The 12,428-nt window shown below is 41.3% G+C and overlaps 1 long non-coding RNA gene across 1 annotated transcript in view; it reads left to right on the top strand.

The window, feature by feature from the left end:
- Positions 1 to 11,992, top strand: part of LOC138297228 (uncharacterized) — a 266,626-nt gene extending 254,634 nt beyond the window's left edge. Inside the window, exon 4 of the long non-coding RNA XR_011203948.1 lies at positions 11,445 to 11,992. This is a non-coding gene — a long non-coding RNA (uncharacterized lncRNA). The remainder of the gene's footprint in view (positions 1 to 11,444) is intronic.
- The last annotated feature ends 436 nt before the right edge of the window (positions 11,993 to 12,428 follow it).

Below are 12,428 nucleotides of genomic sequence, written 5' to 3'. Positions count from 1 at the left end.
CCGACAGCTGACTTCCCATCGCAAACCCCACCAAAGGGATCCTCAAAGTTGATGCAACAAGACTGTGCACCTCAGTCTCGCCACATGTCGAACCAATACATTGCCTCAGCTGAGAGACACATCTATGACATGGATCCATGCAACACTCTACAAACCCGGATTGTAGGTACTTTTGTTCATGGGGGCCTGAACTTGTGACTTTGTCCTGGTTCTTTTCTATAAATCCTCTGTCACATGATACATTCCTAATTGGCTTGAAATGTGCAAGTGTAACTCTCTACTTAACTTCTCAATTCCTTTCTTCTTACGGAGTTAACAACCTATACAATGGTCATATAAATTCAATATAATTCAGTAAACAGCGTAAGAAGCTTTTTTTCCTTTTCAGATTTGACAAATAATGGCGCTTAAGCCGTGAGCTTCTTTGGCTTCAGAACTTCAGCCATTGACTTAAGACATTTTTAATCACATATCAGGTCAGGCCACTGGAGTATTTTAGTCTCATTGATTTTCTGTTGGCAGTTCGGGAATCCTTCTGCCTACATTGGAATGAATAAGGAATAATTTTACTCATTAAAGACTCTATCAGCCATATTACATTTATTTCTTTATTTCACACAAGTATTGTATACACAAAACATGTTTTATTGCAGCAGGCATTTTAATTATTTTTTTTGAAACCTCAAGTGTGAGTCCTAACTCAAGAATGTCCACCCTGTAGGTTTGCTAAAGTGGGCGGCCATATTGGGGTCACGCCATCTCAACGGTAATGAAAAACTTACCTCTCATAAGAGTACTCTGTGCTAGTGCCCATAACATGATGTCCACTACTCACTTGTCCCTGTGGTAATGATCCATAGCTCTTGTGGTCCCATTCCTCCCCATACCCGTCCTAAGGCTTCTGTATTTACCAATTTTGCCTCTCAGTACAAGCTCAAATCTTCAATGATGCTGCCTGTTCCAGCCAGTGACTGCAGAATGCTCCTGTAATACACTGTTGTGCTGCCGACTGATATATGTTGGTTATCTGGTTAGGTTATTCTTCATTGCCTATTATTGCTTCACTTTTCTAACATATGTAGTACATTTGTAACCAGTCGGTGAGTCGATTAGAGATAGAGTTGCTAACTAGGTGGTATATTTTTTTATTAGGAATGGCATATTTAAGTGCTTTTGAAGGATTTTTTTAAATGAACAATTTTCTGTGATCCAAATGGCAGATTCGTTCTCAATTCACATAAGCTCAAAGTTTCATTGTTGGATTTATAGACTAAAAGGGAGAACTGAATCAATAAAATTAATTGAACATCTATAATTAGAGTGATGTAAATGTTTCTAATACAAAGTAATCATTAGAACACCCCAACCCTTCCATCCAGGCTTTCAGAAGTACTGTGTGGGATGACTCATGATCTACTGAGAAGTATTTCTACTCTGCTCACTGTAAGTTTGGGTGCCCAGACAACGTGTATGAATGACGTGTGTAAATGTTGACAGCCTATGCAATTAAACTGCTGGTAATTTTGGCAAGCACCCACTTACAGGAGTTACTAAGAATCTGAAGAAAGTATGTTGCCATCAGCTTTCAAATGGCGTTTAGGCTTTGTAGTTACCTATAAAGTACTAATGTAAGGTGACCATTAGCCTAGTGTGGGTATGATACGGTGTTTTCATTGATGATGAGTGGTGCACCCGATGGGTTGAAATTACACAATGGATTGCTATGAAATGCCTTACACAGAACGGGTAAGGATGGGTTATTATATTATAGATAGGAGGCTCATTGTTTCTGTTTTTGATTGGTACTTAGTTCATTATATATTCCATTTGCTGTCATCTTAGCACCAGTGACAATACAGTGCCCTGCAGTATTCAGTCCTCTTTAGTCCAGCACAGGATTATACTTACATGTTTCCATAAGAAAATAATGTAAATTCCCTTGGAAAGTCATCTCGATGAAGGCACCAAAATGTGAGGAGTGATGCATCACTGTTTCCCTATGATTATATTACTATTTTTGTGCTATGCTCGAGTAAGTATGGCATGGTGGCCTTTCACAAAAAGTATAAATGTAATTTCTCTTTATTATCATATCATGTGTAGAGGGCATCCATATTTAAACATTTCCTGAAAAGGTTTTCGAAGTTTTTGACTTAATATGTGTTTTCTGGGATAAAATACATGCTTGACTTATGGATGTTTCTATGTGCTGAAGTTTGCGTTTTGATGTTGTTTGCAGATAGCTGTATGCTAGCAAGCTTTTTAATCCAAAGTTGTATTTATAAATTATGATTATCACCGGTAAGAGAAGACTAGATGTAGTATAGGGAAGTACTATTATTAAGTTCCAGGTACAGCTTTTAATTTCCATGAATGCTGCAATTTTAAAACATTGATTATTTGCTTACGAACTTAGGCCCATATTTATACTTTTTTTGCGCCGCATTTGGTCATTTTTTTTACGCAAAAGTGGCGCTAACTTACAAAATACAATTGTATTTTGTAAGTTCGCACCGCTTTTGCGTCAAACAGTGACGCAAATATGGCGCAAAAAAGTATAAATATGGGCCTTAGTATTACACAAAACATGTAAATCAATATAGCAACGACTGCTACGGTCCAATAATAATCATTAGATTCACATTTGTCTGTAACAATTTCTCCAATAAAACATTAAAATGAATTAACAGATGCTCAAGATTTATCTTTTATCCCAATTAGGGTGAAAACTAGGTGAAAACTATTATGTAATAGTAATTGCATTTATATAGCATTTACTACCCCTGACGACGCATCGATGATGTATACTGAGAAATTTCGTTTGCCACGTCACTTATCCATGTTATCTAAGGAATACCTGTGTTTAGACCAGGTCATTTGGTTTTTGAAAGAAAAGTACATTTTGGGCCCTATAGCAAAGCTCAGTTAGGGAACATACTTTGAAATTAAAGCAGAACAATAGATAAGAAGGTAAAGGTAAAGAGAGGAGGGTAGGAAAGGGGCTGGAAGGAGGAATGTTAGTACAGATACCTCACCACCCCCTCCAGAAAAGGAATACAAATAAAGAGCATAGAGAAAGCGTACATAAATTCATTTTTTTAAAAGGGAGAAGTGGGGGGGTGTAAGAGGGGCGGCAGAGAGGTAGTCACGAACAACACCAAAAGTTAAATGAAGTGGTGATGATTTATTTAGGTTATACGCCAAACGATTAGCCCTACACCAACCAGCGTCCTCTTCTCTCCCCTTCAACTGTCGCTCTCACATTCCACAAGCCGCATCTCGAGCAAACACAACATTCTCACCTTCATCTCGTGCCGGACACGCACGCACCCAGATTCCTAGGATACCACACCACCTTCCCCATATCAGAATAACAAAACTAAAACACAAACTACCCATGGCCCTTGAACAATTAATATTGCTTCCAAACTGAGACAAATTGAACGAACATTGCATCACAAAGTCCATAAAGATGTCACAGAACACAGTTCATTTCACAGTTCACTTTACATAGTCCCTGAACCATGATGGTTTTGAAACATTCCTTTTCGGTCGAGTTTCAGCTGGGCCTCGTATTCTAGTAACACCTGGAGCGATACAGATATCTTGAGCAGGAACATCCAGTGAGATACCTTGAGAGTCATGAACTTCTACATCGGGTCCCGAACACTTAGCCACCCTATTCAGATTCCATATCCTATTCCTAAACAGTCTTATGACTTTAAATGGACCCTTGAACTTAGATGGTTTTCCCTCCTTCCTTGGAGATCTTATCTTAACAAAATCCCCTTCATTGAATACAGTTCTTTTAACAGCTTTTCGCTCATCCTACCTCAACTTTCTTCTCTCTTTCACCTCTCTCTCTCTCTCTCTCTCTCTCTCCAACCTTCAATGCTATCAACCTGATCACTGACCTCTTTTCTTTTCTCATTAACCCATCTGGGTTCAATCTCACTGTAAGGAACTCTACCTTTGAATAACTGAAAAGGAGTCACCCCTGTAGTGGAATGTGGTGTCAAACGATACTCCCGAACCTTTTTTTTTACTTCACCCTCCCACTCAATATTATTAATAAGTGCTAATTGCATGCATTGTTTCAGCACTTTTATAAAGCGCTCAACAACACCATTAGACTCTGGGTGATAAAGAGCGGTTCTTTTGTGAACCACATTCCTTTCTCTTAAAAAGGACTCTGTTGCATCAGAAACAAACTGCACTCCATTGTCGGTCAGTAAAGTAGAGGGAAAGCCCTCTCTTTCAGACAGGTCATTAAGAAAATTAATTATGTCTCTTGATTCAACCGAATTCACAAATCTGACTTCTGGCCAACGGGAGAACATGTCAATGCAGACTAAAATATACCGGTCAACAGACTTCAGTTTAATTGGGCCTAAAATGTCCAAGGCTATGTCAACCCAGGGACCGGAAGATTCCTCACGTATGACCATGGGCTGAACCCTACACTTTAATACCTTATCTGAACAAGCGCACTCACAGCAGTTCCTCACTACCCTTTCCACCATGATGTCCATGGCAGGCCACCAGTAGGCGTTCCTTAATCTCTCCTTTGTTTTGGAGATGCCCAAGTGGCTTGAGTGAGCAAAATTAATAAGATTCTTTCTCAAGCTAGTTGGTGGAACCAACTTGCTGCCTCTCATCAATAACCCACCAACTACGGACAATTCATTCCTGACCTGCCAGTAACCTGTTAATTCTTCACACAGTTTCTCTTTGACACCCCAACCATTTGTAATTTTACTCACTACATCCTGCAAGATGACGTCTTTCGACAATTCATCCAACCACATTGGTTCTGAGATTGTTCCCTCAGTGACAACGCAGACCTTTATCTCCTCGTCAGCTACAATGTCCGCAAAACACCCTCTTTCAATGATCTCATCATCTTTTCCCGTGTCTGGACACAACCTCGACAGACAATCAGCCTGAACATTTAGGGGGTTATTCTAACTTTGGAGGAGTGTTAATCCGTCCCAAAAGTGACGGTAAAGTGACGGATATACCACCAGACGTATTACGAGTTCCATAGGATATAATGGACTCGTAATACGGCTGGTGGTAAATCCGTCACTTTTCCGTCACTTTTGGGACGGATTAACACCTCCTCCAAAGTTAGAATAACCCCCTAAGTGTCCCCGGCATATAGGAGATTACAAATACAAATTCTTGCAATGCCACTACCCACTTCCTGATTCTATGTGAGATCAACTCTATTCCTTTTTTTGTAAATACCTCTACCAGAGGTTTGTGGTCAGTCACAATCTGAAATCTATGTCCCCACAAAAATTTCCTCAGTTTTCTTACTGCCCAAAAGACACTAAGCGCCTCTTTTTCAACAACCGAATAATTGAATTCAGCTCCCTTCAAACATCTGGATGCAAAAAGAATAGTCCTCATTTGACCCTGTTTTTTCTGTAACAAAACCGCCCCAAGACCCTTAGAACTGGCATCAGTCATCACAATAATCTCATCGTGTGCATCAAAGCTCCCTAAATCTGCTGCCTTATCCAAGCTCACCTTGATGTCCCGATACTCCTTTTCACATACCTGATCCCACTTAAATTCTGCTTTTTTCTTTAACAATTGTCTCATGTAATAAGTTCTTTCAGCAAAGCGTGGGACACACTTATTATAAAACTCCGCCATGCCTAGGAATTTTACAAGTTCTTCTTTAGTTTGTGGACTGGGTAATTTTTTTATAGTATTGACTAAACTTTCCTTGGGGCGAATTCCTTTCACCGAAATCTCATGACCTAAGTACTCAATGTTGGGAATATTTATCTTACACTTCTCAGCTTTGAGAGTCAGGCCATTGTCTCGTAGCTTCTCTAAAACCATCCTCAGTCTCTTGTTGTGTTCTGCTAGATTAGTCCCTGTGATTAAAAGGTCATCTTGATATACTTTCACCCCTTCCATGCCTCTCAAAATCCTTTCCATGGCCCTCTGAAAAACAGATGCTGCAGAAATCAACCCAAACGGCATTCTTAAGAACTTGAATGTGCCAAAAGGTGTTATAAAAGTGGTAAGTTCCTGGGAAGAATTATGCAAATTAATTTGATGGTAAGCAGAGGTCAAATCTAGGGTTGATAAGTGACTTGCCCCACACAGCGAACACAACAACTCTGTAATATTTGGAAGAGGATAGTGGTCTATGATGACTGACTTGTTTAGATCTCTCAAATCAACACAGAGCCTAGCTTCGCCGTTGGACTTCCTTGCCATAAGAACTGGTGCCACCCATTCTGAAGCCTCAACCTCTTGAATAATCCCATTCATGATGAGCTTATCGATCTCAGCTTTCATCTTATCCCTCACCAACAGAGGTACATTTCTCACTTTCGCTGCCTTCGGCTGTGCACCAGGCTTTAGCCTAATTTTGTGTACATAGTTTTTCAGACAGCCTAATTTCTTGCTAAACACATCTGGAAACTCCTTCACCCAAACTCCCACATCTTCCGAAACAGACTGAACTGTGTGGTTATCCTTCAGCCTAACAGGTGGGTCTTCATTTGGATCAAGCAAAACTCTGAGATCACGTTGATGAAACCAACTAATTAAAGAGTCCCCTTTTACAGAGACGTACACTTTTGCTGGAATGACACGCTCCCTAAACTCTACCGTTCCCCAAAAGTAACCCAACAACTTGATTGGCTCGCCACCATAACCCTTAGGTAACACATCAGGTTTTAACAAGTCGACTGTCCCCTTTAAATACTGATCATAAAATATTTTAGGTATCAAAGTAAGTTTTGCCCCAGAATCAAATAAAATTTTGAGGGATTTACCATTAACCAAGATTGACTCTACAGGACCATCAAAAGACCCAACACTAGTTTGTAGAACCTGAACGACATTCACTGCTTCAGCACCATCTGTGTCACTATCACACCACACCTCTCTTATTTTCTTTATGTTATTCTTCACCCTGCAACATCTAGCAAGATGACCAACTCTACCACAGTTCCTACAGAGTATTTTCCAAGCAGGACATTCCTTGTTATTGGCCATGTGACCAACATTCCCACACCTAAAACACTTCCCAGCAAATGTTTTCTTTGACTTTACTGATTCTCCACCAACTTTACTGTCAGTGTTATTGCAATGTATTACTTTCACCGACGCTCCTTCATCTCTTGTTGTGTCAAATACAGTAGAGTCTTTTCGAAGTACCTCAACACATTTCTTAGAGTGTTCACAGGTTCTAGCCAACACTAGAACCTCATCTAGAGATGGGTTGTCCTTTTGCCACATGCTCTCCTTTGCTTTTTCCAAGGAGCAGCCAAGCATGAATTGATCCCTCAAACGTTCTTCATAAGAATTTCCAAAAGCACAGGTAGAAGCAAGCCTTCTCAGCTCAGTAATATATTGTTCCATTGTTTCACCTTGGCGTTGCATCCTTTTTCCAAATTGGTATCTTTCAAGAACTGTACTTACTTTTGGTAAATAATGCAGGTCGAGTTTCTTTAGACAAATATCAAATTCGTTGAGGCCAGTAGAGTCTGTATCTGAAAGATCAGGAAGGTTCTCAAAGACTTCTTGGCCCTCAGTGCCTAAACAGTGCATTAAAAGTGAAGTCTTCCTTTCAGCACTTAATGAAGTTCCACACACCCTAGCATAGTTGTTAAAAACCTTTTTCCACTTTTGCCATGATATGGGTGGGTCACCAGGAGAGGTTAAAAAAAACGGTGCAGCAGGAACATTCTGCATGATGACCAGTGAAAAACAACTCCACAATCGGCAGGTTTATACAAAGTAACTTTAAATAGTTTAAAAGGGCAAGCAATTAATTAAAGCTGTTTAAACCTGAATTAAGAAGTGGCACCGAAATCAATGATGAACCCTCTATTGCAGAAACGTGACTATCTATATTGCAGAGAAATAAACAGGAACAGGAACAGATGAAGGCTATCACGAACAACACCAAAAGAGCAGACTGGCCTCAGAAGATGACACAAAATGTCAATGAGCGTCAAAAGTTGCTGTTGTCGGGGTGCGCGTGAGTTCCTGGCGAGGTATAAACCTCTAGCACGAGACGCGTTATTTCTATGGCTGCTGTTGCTAGGGTTGCGCGTTTGGCTCTCGCGCGCCGAAACTCGAAGGGTAACTGAAGCCGATTAAAATAAAATAAACACGCCAGCACAAAATGAAATACCTGGGCGTGAACAAGTTGACAGAGAAGATCCACGAAGATCCACAGACGTGTTGTCAGGGCTCTTGGCGCTAGTACAATAGAGATTAATCCAGAGCTGCCTACCGTTCCCCTTCCGCAGACTCCACTTTCAGAATCAGTTCCACTTTCACCTCGTCGCCAATGTAAGAGGGGCGGCAGAGAGGTAGTCACGAACAACACCAAAAGTTAAATGAAGTGGTGATGATTTATTTAGGTTATACGCCAAACGATTAGCCCTATACCAACCAGCGTCCTCTTCTCTCCCCTTCAACTGTCGCTCTCACATTCCACAAGCCGCATCTCGAGCAAACACAACATTCTCACCTTCATCTCGTGCCGGACACACACGCTCCCAGATTCCTAGGATACCACAGGGGGGCTTGAAGGTTCGAAACCAAGTCAGAGAGATGGAGATATACGGAACAGGAGGGAGGATTAAGGGATGTGGGGGGGAAATTAAAGCCGTGGAAACGGGGAAGTAGGGTTTGGTAACCCTCCCCTCTCCCCAAAACCGCCATTATAAACAAGTGATGTGTCACCCATTGACAGGACGTGGGAAGTAAAGGGGCGAAGATAGATGTATCTTTGCAAAACCTTTACAAAACCCAACAGAGAAAAACGTAAAAATAAATAGTTTCTACCAAATGGTACGTAATTCCACATATTGAGTATTAAGTTTCTACCAAATGGTATATGTCATTCATCTTAAGATCTGGATTATTCAGTTTTCCAAGAAATCTTCTCCATTATTTGCTATGATTTGTTTACATTAAATCACAGGCAACCGTGGAATTAGGACGAGGTCGATATAAATTTAGTAGACATATACAGTAGGGCATACTAGGAAAATAATAGCTATATTAGTATTTTCTTGTAGTATTATGGAGATTCATATGCCAGGTTAGCTCACAAAATGTTCAGCAAAAATGTGACAAAGAAGAGTGAAGCCTAGCTAAAGATTATCCTGCAAAGACTTGGCATCAGGTATACTGTTGATATTAAACACTAAATAATTCCTGTCTGGGTTCCAGGCAGGGGCGGCTCCTCCATTAGGGTGGAGTAACGTCACCCTCCTGTTAGCAGCAGAAGCTGCAAACCTTTCGCCACGAAAGGATAATAAACTGGGTTTATTATCCCTTTGTTGTGGAGGGGCGGGGCCATGGGGGGGGACAAGCACCGAAGAGAGCGCACTGTGCACTCCCCTCAGAGCGCATGTGTGTTTGGCCTACCGTCTTGGGCCGGCCAAACACACATGCGCTGCAGGCTCTCTCCAGCCCAGCATCACAGTTGCTGGGCTGGAGAGAGCCTGCACAGGCTCCCAGTCTGCCTGGGGCGCTCCCACCCAATCCTGATGCTGCTCTGAGCAGCGTCAGGATTGGACACAGGGCAGGCTGGGAGCCTGTGCCTGCAGCGCCAGCGAGACGGAGGAGAGGAGCAGAGCGGCGAGGAGCGGGGTAAGTTTTTATTTTATTATTATTTTTCTTTCATTTTTAGAACCGCTCCTGCGTGCTAACCCCTACCACCCACGTGCGCCGTCCTCGCCCCCTTCTCAAAGCGATCAACAACTGGTTCCAGGCAGCATTATAATGTAATTTCAAAGTGGTTGATCAGTTTCTTGGGAACCTCCTGGTCACAAGAGATCTCTCTCATATGTAGAGGGCCCAAGGGTTCCATACTATTTCCTGTCAGCTTCAGTCTTTACGTGGGCCCAATTGGTGCTGTACTCACAGATAACAGCATGAAAATTCACCAATATGCAGATGATACACAACTCTACTTAAAAGTCTCTTCTGTTTCCGACATCCAGTGCCTCTTCTTGCACATCATCCAGACCTGAATGTCCAGCACCTACCTGAAGCTCATGCCCGACCAAGTAAGGATTCTAATATTTGCCAAGAGTAGCACACACGATTCAGTTCAAACCTAGCTCAATAACATAAACCTTGACAGGTTAGAATCCCAACTCTCACAAAATGATAATCATTTGAACTCACCCTTGATACCAACCTCTCCCTCAAGGAACACACTGCCAAAAAAAGATTGCCTGGTACTAGCTCTCTCTTCTAAGTCAAACGGTTTCTTCCAGAAAGCGACTTAAGGCCTACTGTTCAAGCCCTTATAAGTTCACATTTGGATGGTGGTAGTGCCCTACTCCATAGCCTCCCAGATTCCACACTGGCACCCATTAGGAGTGTCTTACACACTGCAGGATGTCTCATCCAGGGTCTGAAGAAATGTGATCACATTACCCCCTCCCTGATGGAACTTAATTGGCTCCTATTGCCAGCATCTTCAAAACCAACAGCATCACATACAAAGCCATCACTACTATAGCCCCTGCTTATCTTGCACACAAACTCACAATTTCTGGTGGTTCTCTCCTCTTTAAAAAACACTACATGGAGTACATTTATCATCCACAAATACAGCTTCCTCTCTATTATTCACAGCCTTTAAGCTCGCCTTTGACCATGTACAGTATTCTGCTGCTTTTTGGTTAGATTCACGTTATAGAAAAAAACATATACATACTAAAGGTGCTACTTGAGAAAGCTTGTGATGGAGGAAACTCTGCCGTAAAGATAAAGCAGCATGCTTTCTATTTTTGCTTTTCATGTGGTTCTGAGTTATTCAAAATTCTAAAACACAGTAAACATTAAGAGCCCCTTGGCAGCTGTATGCTATTCCTCCATTCAGGAGATGTTAAAACATTAACTGCTACTTTTTGTAGACTAATGTCTCATTTCATGTCTATTGTTTGAAGTCACTCTTTAAATTCTAATCTAAGCACGGAGTCCAGGGAATATATAATATTCTGATTATAAAATGATGAACGGTCAGGTCATAAATGCAGTGGTTTGTAGACCAACATGCAGTACAAAATTTAGGTAGGGATCATAATCTGACCCAGTCCTTATTAGGCTCGCAATCAGTGAAAACAAGTGCAGACATTTCCGCTCACTTTCAGTCAAAGGATAGTGAGGGATAGGGCTGTGTAACTGTTTTGTGACTTGGTCATCTGTGGTGAAGAGCTACTGCACTGGGAAGACGTATTAAAATGTTAAAATTTCAATGAATATAAGATGCATTGCAGGAATAGTTCCTACTTTCCTAGTATGGCCTGCTTTGAAGGAAAGTGGAGGGCCAGGTGGGGCTGCATTCTATTGGACAGTTGGCCAATAAGGGAGAGTTGTATGTGCTGCACTCTGGAGGTCAATGAGCCCAATGACAAGGGGTTGCACCTTTTTTCCCTCAGTGAACAGTGGATAGACAGATGGATCTTTGGAGAAGAAGAAGGAGAAGACAGAGGAGGAGGAGAAGGAGGAAGAGAAGGAGGAGGAGGAAGAGGAGGAGGAGGAGGAGAAGAAGGAGGAGGTGATGGTGCTGAACATTACCTCACCAGCCACAAAGAATCCCTTGCTGCTAGTGGAGTTCTCTGGGGACTACTTCCAGTGTTACTCATTATCTCACCCCATGATTGTTATGCTATCCACTTTATCCTCTATTGAACCTGAATCTCATTAGCGTCGCCCTGGTAGAGACATTATCACATAAGCATTCTGGTTGCCCTCCCTCACCACCCTCCCTAGCTAAACAAACTTCTCCCAGAATGCTGTACACTGGCTGCCATAAGGGCTTCTTTTGCATACAACTATAAACCTTTTCTCTGCTCATCTGGGATGGAGAGTTGGTTAAAGATGCATAATTGAACTTTCTCTGTACACCTAAATGTTTTAATTTTAGAGAGATTATTCCGGAGACACAGATTTGAATTATTGTTAGATTGTTTATATCAAAGACATGCTGAGCTGCTATAAAATATATAATTTGTTTTAAAAAGTGAAGTTCTCTAACTGTTAGCATTTCAGAGACAATGAAAGACTAATAAACAATGGCAACTCATAACTGGTGACTAGAATTGTTTGGACCTGAAATGTTTGGTTTACTTTCTGTGTTAATATGTTACTTAGTTTATATGGAAATTTAAGTTATTTAGACTGAAAGGCAGCTTTGGAGGAATTTATTATGTCCAATGCTATCTATTCCAGGATTAGACCCAGGTTGTGGAGTGAAGAAAAGCAGAACAGTATTTAATGCATGTAAAGCAATCTGCGCTCTAGTGCACCCATACACTGTAATGTGGGCCAATGCATTTTGCAGAATGGTTTATGAATGACATGCTAGTCTCTCTTAATAAAATATGCAGGAAGCCTCTGGGCTGGGAAGGGAATAGTATTCA

The sequence above is a fragment of the Pleurodeles waltl genome, chromosome 5 (assembly GCF_031143425.1).
Source record: "Pleurodeles waltl isolate 20211129_DDA chromosome 5, aPleWal1.hap1.20221129, whole genome shotgun sequence".
Taxonomy (NCBI): Eukaryota; Metazoa; Chordata; class Amphibia; order Caudata; family Salamandridae; genus Pleurodeles; species Pleurodeles waltl.
This window is presented reverse-complemented; position numbering and strand designations above follow the sequence as displayed.